We start from the raw sequence: 8,232 nt of genomic DNA, 5'->3' as shown, positions 1-8,232 counted from the left end.
GGGGAAAGGGAAAAAAATGGACATAAAATTTCCCAATTGCATTTTGCCACAACCCATTTGTGTTTAGTTTTCTGTCAAAAATAAAGAAGAAGTTTACAGAGAATAGATGCCTTCTACATTAAGAGAATGATAGAAATATGACTTCATTATTATCTCCTTCAAATATCAACCGGCACACAAATGTCAGTATTTCCTCCTATGAATAAATGCAAAGGCACATTTTATCTCATAACTAAAAGTTCTGTAAAGCATTTTAAAATGTTTATAGTTTATACTTATCATTGCACAAAAATGAGTATAAAATCCATTATTCTATACCCTCAGAAATATTCATTAAGGGTCCATGTCCCCAGTTACTTGGAGGAAATAATGATAAATTAGACCCTGCCCTTATGGAGTTTACAGTGTATTGGCAAAAAACAGTTGTCAAAAAAGTTATGAGAATAAAAATTAATGACTATTATGATAGGGGAAATATATGGGGCTGACAGAGCACTTGGCAAGGGGAAGGAAATTGAGTTTGAAATTGGAAGGACATATAAGAGGAAACCTCTCTATGCCAAACAGAACAGCATGTGAGATGCCTTGAGACTGGGATGGTCATACTTTAAGAAAAGCCAATGGAGCCTCATCACAACTAGCAAATAGTTGTGGCCCAAAATGATGCTGGAGAAAAGCCAGCTCTGAAACTTAAGGGGCATATTTACAACCTTGGAATTTATCCCAAGGGCAATGGGAAGACATTTACTGGTTTTAAGTTAGATACTTATTAAAACAACCAACCTGGTTGGAAAATGTATGATATTGTTGTAGGCCCTGAGTGGGTATGTGAGGTCAAAAATTTAGGTTGACAGCTGGCAGCAAAGGATGAAAAGAAGATGGATAGATTCAGGAGCTATTAAGAAAGTAAATTCAACAAGACCTGCTGATGGATTAAGTATGGGACTGATCAAAGGGAAGAGTCAGTGATGACTCCCCATTTGTCCTTCTGGTAGATGCTGTGCCAGTTGAGGGCATATGGGACAACAAAGAAGGGAAGAAGGTTGCAGACATGCAAGAGAGGAAGAGCTCCCTTTTGCATATATTCAGTTTGAGGAGTCTGTTGGGCCTGTATGTGGTTAGGAGACAATTGACTAAATAGGACTAGAGTTCATCGGAATTGGAAGTGCTTGCTGAAACCACCTGATATACTTGGCAGCTAAAGCACTGAGAACAGATGTGACAGCCTAGGAAGACAATATAAAACTAGAAGAGGATGCAAATCAGGACCCAAGAAAACATGGTGTTGAAGAAAAGGCAAAGGAAATGAAATTTTGAGAAGGAAAGGCAGAAAGAGGTAGAAGTATCAGAGAGGACAAGGAAAGAGAGCATTTCAAGAAGGAAGAAGTGGTTAAAATTGGTCAATGTTGCTGAGACACCAAGTAACATAACTTTTGAAAGTGGTCATTCACAAATTTAATAAGAAAAATTTCAGTGACTTTCTAGAGCCAGAAGACCTTAGGATTGAAACAAAGTGAAGGAATGGATCTAGAGTGGGCAAGGTGGGCAAATGCACTCTGAGTGTACCTACTTATTCAAAAAGGCCTGTCTGGAATTTACATTTCTTCATGTGGATTGAAATGCCTCTCCTGAATAAAGGGATCCAAGCTTTTATAAAATATATCATTTTAAAGATAGTTCAATAAGGCTCATGGTTGAGAGTGCAGAAGTAGAGACCATATTTTTGAAGATAGCCAAGAAAAATCTGACTAAATACTGGGTTTGTCTTTCTTTTCTGTTTTCCTGCCTGAGCAGTCAGCAGGCCTGTGAGGGCACTGCTGTGGCACCTACTGCACTATTGTTACTTAAGCTTTGTGCCAAGAGTATTTGCCAGCCTGAGCTGGAGTTGGCTGCTGCTAGTGTTGCTTCAATGGAGATGTCTAGTTAAGTCCTGCTCTTTTGTGGACTGAATAGCAGTCTTTCTGGCACTGCCTGGAGCTTTCATATCATTGTCATTTTCAGCAAATGGAATAAAATTTTCAGTAAGATAGGCTCCCCAAGTAGAAACCAAGCCTGCTTTGGGTTTAATTAATGTAGACATCACACTGATAGCCTGGCCACTGAAAATAATTTTTGAAACAAAGTTGGTATAAATACAATAAATAAATGCATTCTTAAATACAGACAGTTCAGCGCTGCCTACACTATGTTATGATAAAAACAGTGTAGAAAACAGTTTTTAAATAGTCTTCTAGTACCCAACTTTTGTATTTTAGATAAATAGCTTAGAATGTTAGTGTCCAAATCAAAAAATTATCAAATCTAAATTAATGTGAATTCCATGGAGGCTTTTCGCAAGTGGCCTTTTGCACATGTGAAATGTCTGCTTTGTTTTTTCATTTGTAACAGCCTTTTTGAATTAGATTACAAACCAACCCTGTTCTTGGGACCAGCATCACCACCAGGCTGGTTCTGAAGAACTGTCGTCTTTCAGTTAGACACCCACACGTCTCACTGAATTGCTCTAATCTGAAAACAATGAGGTAATTCACTATCCAAGTGCTCTCCAACAGACAGAAAGCATCAGTACCAAGCTGAAATCTTCAAATAAGGGAGGCTTTCAGTATTTGTCTAAAACTCCTTAACCTATTCGCAAAAAGAACGGAGACCCTTTACTGTCTGAAAGAGTGAACTGGGACAGAAGACAGGAGAAAGCGAAAGCAGAAAACTGATACCTGCTGATCTGATTCTCCAAACTAAACTCTAAAGGTAATATTAATCATGAGCAGAAATATGTCTTGTTCAAACAGCACATACATTGGCTGACTGTGGGGCGCTAGGCTGAACTTAAATGGAGCTGAGGGAAGTTCTGGGTGTCAACCTCTTCGTGCCTTATCATGTTCGAAGTGGATTAACCTCATCAAGCATTGATCTGTTTCTGTAACAAGTTGTGACGGCTAACTGTGCTCTTTCTGCACCACACGAATGGAGGTATTATTGCCATTGAATTTTAAGCCCTGATGACTCACTGTGCTGAGACTTATGCCTAGCAACTGAGAGATGAAGAACTCAGCATCCTATTTTTTTTTTGAGTGCCCAGAACAAGTCATGTACATTTTCCAAGCACTTGTCCTCCTGTATTTAGTCCTGAATCTTAGTTTATTCTGCAGTAGGCCAACTTATTATTACTGCCTACTACACATTTGTCTTTTCCACCAGAAAGAGAACTTCTCAAGTAAAGGAATGTGTGCTTCCTTGTCTGTGACCTACCATTTTATCCCCAGCACCTGGCATCCCAGTTTTTGAAAATTTGTAGATGTTTAATAAATAGTTGCTGAGTAACCGAATGTTTGAAAACATCTGCTAGTAAGAGCAAGTTGACAGTTAACCTTAACAGATGTTATTAATCTGGAAATAACATTTTTTTCCTGCTTGCCTACTGACACTGAAACTATTTCCTGAGACCAGACAGGAAAGACAATGATATCTCCTGTTTAATTATTATAAAGAGAATGATTGACTAAAAAGTAGTAGTTTTGTGCTTCGTAAGTCTAAGTGCCATCATATTCACTGGTTGCTTTTAATCAGTTACTCTGAGGTATGTTCTTATCCAAAGAATATTAAAGCAGGAAGAACCTCAGAGATTTGCTAATCCAATTTGTGACAAAGCCAAGACTGGAACCAGATCTCACTGTTCTAGTCATTGTGACACCATGGTCCCACCTTTTCATTTACAAATGCATAGTACGCACTGAAGCATTAAATCCCTCACCCCAAATCCCCATACTGCAAGTCAAGACAGAGTCAGGGCTGGAAAACCAGCATATGAAGTTGTAGTTCTAGTAGGAATCGAAGAAGCTCAGCTCTCTGAGTTTTTGCCATGATTTCTATGAATAGTAAATGAACATATATTCTGTATATGGTGCCCATCCCATGATGAAATAGAGAGCTGTGGAACCTCAGGGTTGGGAGGGATCTCAGATCCCATTGAACCATGCCCCTCTTTGGTCATGGCTGTTACATCTCCAGTGCTTGGAAACTCATGCATACAACCTCCTTTTCTCAGCACATATTGAATAAATCTAATTATTAGAAAGTTCATTCTTTAAAGCAAACATACAACTTTCCCTCATTGGTTTAATATGTATCCTTTGGGACTAGAGAGGGTAGGGTTAAGCCCTCTTGATTATTCTAGGACCATGCTATGTGAACAAATTGCATTGCCTCCACAAGTCATCTCTCCTTTAGGATATATATCTGTCCACTGTATTCTTATTGCCATGGAAACTGTATGACCCAAGTGGTACATACATAAAGAATAGCATTCAACTACCTAGAAAATAACCTAGGAATCAAAATGATGGAAAATCATACAAAGTGGTAACAATTCATAAATGAAATAAATACAACATGAAAAGTAATTAAATATAAACACAATTTATACAATTTATACTTATAAAAGAGGTTGTCGTTTCACGAGTAAAGATAGCGACTCTGGAAATAAAAACAAGAGTGGTAGAGAGGGTGGATAAGATGAAGATTTTCAGTGGTGGTTGCTCAATCTTTAAGCAGCCCTTTGGTGATGGCAGTAGGTTCATTTTCATTGTCTCTGAGGTACGGGACCACTAAAATAAAAACTACAATTTAGAAACTTCCAGAGAGCTTTGACATCTGTAAGAATAGCTCAAAGCCATTGTGTATATGACAAGGATACCACATTGCATCGGTTATTTCAGGAAATTGTAAGATAAAAAATTTAAGATGACTGCAAAGGATTGAGGAAATAATCAAAAGATTGGCCAAGTTTATGCATGAAGCACTGAAAATTGAATGTTTGGCCAGAATCTCCAGTTTCCTGTGGTTTCAGGGACAGAACCAATAAGCCCTGATGTTCATCTTTTGTTAGCCACCAACTTATTTTGTTAAGAAAACAGAAGTGCCTGTAAACTAGAATTAGAACAAGAGAGTAGAAAAATTCATTTCAATTTTGCTGAGCATAAAAGTTGAGGGTTGGGCAACAGCCAAGAGAACAAATCTGCAAAGTAGAGTAAAGCATTAAGGAAATCTTTTGTACTTTGGGAGAGAAAATAAGTATAAAAAGCACTATCAGAAAGATAATTTTGATCTTCCCTAAATTACGGACTTCTGTAACCATGCAAAGATGTTACAAAAATTGTTTCATCCAACCTACTTCCCTCAGAGTCCAAATAAGCAGTAGCACAGAAACATTATTTGAATGTTTTTGATTCAAAAATACAATTAAAGAGGAACTAAGATTGCTCTCAGAAGGGTCAGGATACATTAGATCAGTGTCTCCTTTAGGGCTTTCCTTCAACAAGAAGATTTGCTGTTTCCAAGCAGTCTGGCCACCACTTCTGATGACAGCTCCTTCTGAACAAAAAATGTTTCATTTCCCTTTTCTTCCTTTTGCCTAGTGTTTCAAACTCTCCATTCATTTTTAACTCTATTTTTAAAGGCAAAAATTAAGAAATGATGAGGCTGTATCTAAACATGACTCTGGGATGAGGTAAAGAATGTATATAGTCAGCCCTTCATATCTGTGAGTTCTACATCCATGGATTTAACCAATCAAAAATATTCGGAAAAAACAAAATTGTATCTGTACTGACACATACAGACTTTTCTTTTCTTGTCATTATTCCATAAATAATATAATACAACAGCCAGTTACATAACATTTGCATTGTGTTCAGCATTACAAGTTATTAGAGATGACTTACAGTATACAAGAGGATGTGCATAAGTTATATGAAAATATTGCATCTTTTTCTATAAGGGACTTAAGCATCTGTGGATTTTGGTACCTGGGGAGGTCCTGGAACCAATCTCCCATGCATACCAAGGAACAGCTGTCTCACTTAATCCCTGAAAGTCTGCCTGTGAAAATAGTCATAGCCAACATCTTGTACAGACAAGTTCCACAATAATGTTCTTCATTTGTAGGCAAATGGCAAATATTGCGGCCTCACATCTTCATTTACTTATAGAAAATAGTTCATTCACTTCTACACGTCTGCTGTGTAAATGGCAACTCAACTGTCTATGAATTTTATATTTACTTTATTAATTTTTTTAAATTATGATTTTTTTTTGGGACAGGGTCTCACTCTGTTGCCCAGGCTGGGGTACGGGGACATGATCATAGCTCACTGCAGCCTCAGACTCTTAGGCTCAGGTGATCCCCCGACCTCAGCCTCCAGAGTAGCTGGGACTACAGGCATGTGCCACCATGCCTGGCTAATTTTTTAATTTTTTTTTTTTTTCCGTTGAGATGGAGTGTAACTATATTGCCCAGTTTGGTCTCAAACTCCTGGGCTCAAGAGATCCTCTTGCTTTGGCTTTTCAAAGTGCTGGGATTACAGGCATGGGCCACTGCTCCTAGCCACTTTCTTAAGTTTTTAAATAGGCTTTATTTAGAACAGTTTTAGGTTCACAACAAAATTGAGCAGAAAGTAGGGAGTCTCCATATACCCTGCCCCCACACATGCACAGACTTTCCCACTGTCAATATTCAGAATCAGAGTGGTACATTTGTTGCAGTAGATGAAACTACATTGACACATCGTTTTTCTTTACTTTTAAAGGGTACCGTGCCATTGAACACTTTTGGTCAGACTTCTAAATCAGACTATGGCAGTGAAATCCAACTCCATTAGTAATATTTTATATATCAAATTATTTAACATTATTGCTTATCTTTATTAAAATCAAATGAGCAATTAGCAACAAACATCTAATAATGTTAAAGCCTAATGTTCAGGTAGTTCAGATTCATTTTTTATCAGATGTCATTGACACATCCTGAAGGGTCAGTTCAGATCCAGGAAATCGGAAGTTTCATGTCTTGCATTACTAGGAAGAGAATATGACGTGGTTGTTTACACTGTCTGGGTTCTGCGACTTTGTCACACACGTGGAAATCTCCAAAACCAAAATTTCATTTTGTCTTTGAAACATGTTGCTTTTTGTATACTGTGACCATAAAATATTTTCTCCAAGAAACATCAAATCCTGCTCCATTTAAAACATAAACAGGCTATTTAGGGTCCTGCTGTTTTACAAAGAAAAGGCAATTTATGCCTCGGTGACCTCTATGTTAATGCAGTTGATGTGAGAATATAAAATAGGCTAACAGATGTAATAGCCAAATGTGACCAGCTAACACTTTTTTTTTTTTTCATGATGGATTTATTTATAGAGTGGAAAGTCAAGTTGTAAAGCTGAAAAACATGATTTTCCAAGTAAGGTGAATCTGGTTTTGAATCCTTCTTTTTTTTTTTTTTTTTTTTTTTTTAAGACAAGGTCTTGCTCTGTTGCCAAGGCTGGAGTGTAATGATGTGATCATGGTTCGCTGCAGCCTTGACCTCCTAGCTCAAGTGATTCTCATGCTTCAGCCTCCTGAGTAGCTGGGACTACAGGTGTGTGCCACCACCCGGCTAATTTTTGTATTTTTTGTAGAGATAGGATCTCGCCATCTTGCCCAGGATGGTTTTGAACTCCTGGGCTCAAGGGATCTGCCTGCCTTGGCCTCTTGAAGTGCTGGGATTTACAGACATAAGCCACTGCGCTTGACGGATGTGAATCTTGGTTTAAGCACATAGTTGGTGAGTGATTTGGGGCAAATTACCTAACTCTGCTGAACTTCAGGTTTCAATCTGCGAAGAAGCCTAAGCATTATCTACTTTATAATGTTGGTGTCTCGAGAGAATTAGCAATAATATATTTAGAGCCCATGGCATATGGTAGGCACTCACATTAGTATGCAACGAAAGTAAAAAGCACTGACTCTGGAGACAGACCAGGTATCTAAGCTTGGGCAAATTATTAAACTTCTCTGTGCTTCGTTTTCCTCATCTAAAAATTGTGATAACCACAGTAACTGCCTCATAGAGCTCTTGCAAGAATTTTAAAGATAATAGTCAACTCATGCAAATTGCTTACAACAATGCCTGGCACATAGTAAATGTTAAATAGTGTTTGCTATAATTATAGTTCTTTCAAAGTACTCATATATTATCTTGGATTGGAAGCAACTACAGAGAAGAAAAACTATGTCAATTACCATAATGCCTAGACAAGATTTTAGTTGATGTTATCAAGTGATGGTCTAATGCTTCACTTTATTTATTTATTATTTTTATTATTCTTTATTTGAAACCTATTATGTATCTTTAAGCAGTTCAGGTAGTTTCCTAATTTAGAATCACAACAATGCCTGGCATGTAGTAAATG

The sequence above is a fragment of the Chlorocebus sabaeus genome, chromosome 15, assembly GCF_047675955.1.
Source record: "Chlorocebus sabaeus isolate Y175 chromosome 15, mChlSab1.0.hap1, whole genome shotgun sequence".
Lineage (NCBI taxonomy): Eukaryota > Metazoa > Chordata > Mammalia > Primates > Cercopithecidae > Chlorocebus > Chlorocebus sabaeus.
This window is presented reverse-complemented; position numbering follows the sequence as displayed.